Genomic DNA, 1,146 nt, shown 5'->3' with positions numbered 1-1,146 from the left:
AATCATTGGCCGCTCATTAAAATCACCTAAGAGGCACTTATGAACCTGGAAGCCCAGGTCACATCCCATCTACACCAATGAAACCAGCATTTCTCTATTTTTTTTCCTTAAACTCCAAGACGATGCCAAGGTACAGGTAAAACCATTATTTTGACCTGTGACCTCTTATCCGCGTTAGCATGACCCTGTGTTAGTGACTGTAGCTTTGTTGTGTATTTTATTAGCTGAGAGAATAAGCTTCTTATCACTCTTTTTTGTTTGTTCTGTTATTACTAGATGTTTGATTAGTCTCATAATCACCATAGCTGTTTCTGATGTTTGTTCTTGCAAAGAATGTTTATAATTATCAGTTTCCTAAGGGAAAATAGAAATCTTGTTTGGATTACATGGAGTTTCTATATGAAAGTTTAAATTCCTGACTTCGGCAAGTTTCCTAAACTCCCTGACTCAGCTCCATCATTTGGTCATCAGGGATGGCACTGCTCACCAAAACCGTACATCTCTCATTGTCCCTGTGCCACCGTGAGACCCAGGGATCCCCAGACTGCATCTATGTAGTAAAGTTTTGTCATCTATAGCCCCATGTGGCATGATTGCAGGCAGAGCATGTACCTGAAGTTCCCTCACTTAATAGGAGATAAATTTGCCCTGAAAACGATGTTCCCTGCATCACTCAGATAGGCACTTGTGGTCGGTGAAGCCTTGAGGGGGGATGTGGAAGTTTGGGAAGCTTCCAAATGAATCTATAACTTGGTATTCACATTTGTAGAGTGCCTTACAAAAGGAGTGTGTGTGTATGTGAGAGAGAGAGTGTGTGTGTGTCTGTATTTGGATAGCATCACAATTGCACATACTTAACCACACATGGATGACCCGTCCTCTGCTTCTTTGACTCTTGACCGCCGGACTAAGGAGCTTGAATCACAGAAGGGATATAATCTGGGCTGAGCTGAAAGCAGAGGGCTGCAGAGGCATGACAGAGCCAGGACAGAAGTCTGGAGGTGGGGAGAAGGGGGGATAGGGATGCCAATGGGGGCAAGGACGTTGATCCAGGTAAGCAGTCGTGAAGTCTGGACCAGGAGGGACAGCGATGCAAAAATACGAGCTGACCCTGAACAACACTGGGCAGCTTTTCTCTGCCTGTGA

The sequence above is a fragment of the Suricata suricatta genome, chromosome 16 (assembly GCF_006229205.1).
Source record: "Suricata suricatta isolate VVHF042 chromosome 16, meerkat_22Aug2017_6uvM2_HiC, whole genome shotgun sequence".
NCBI classification, from domain to species: domain Eukaryota; kingdom Metazoa; phylum Chordata; class Mammalia; order Carnivora; family Herpestidae; genus Suricata; species Suricata suricatta.
This window is presented reverse-complemented; position numbering follows the sequence as displayed.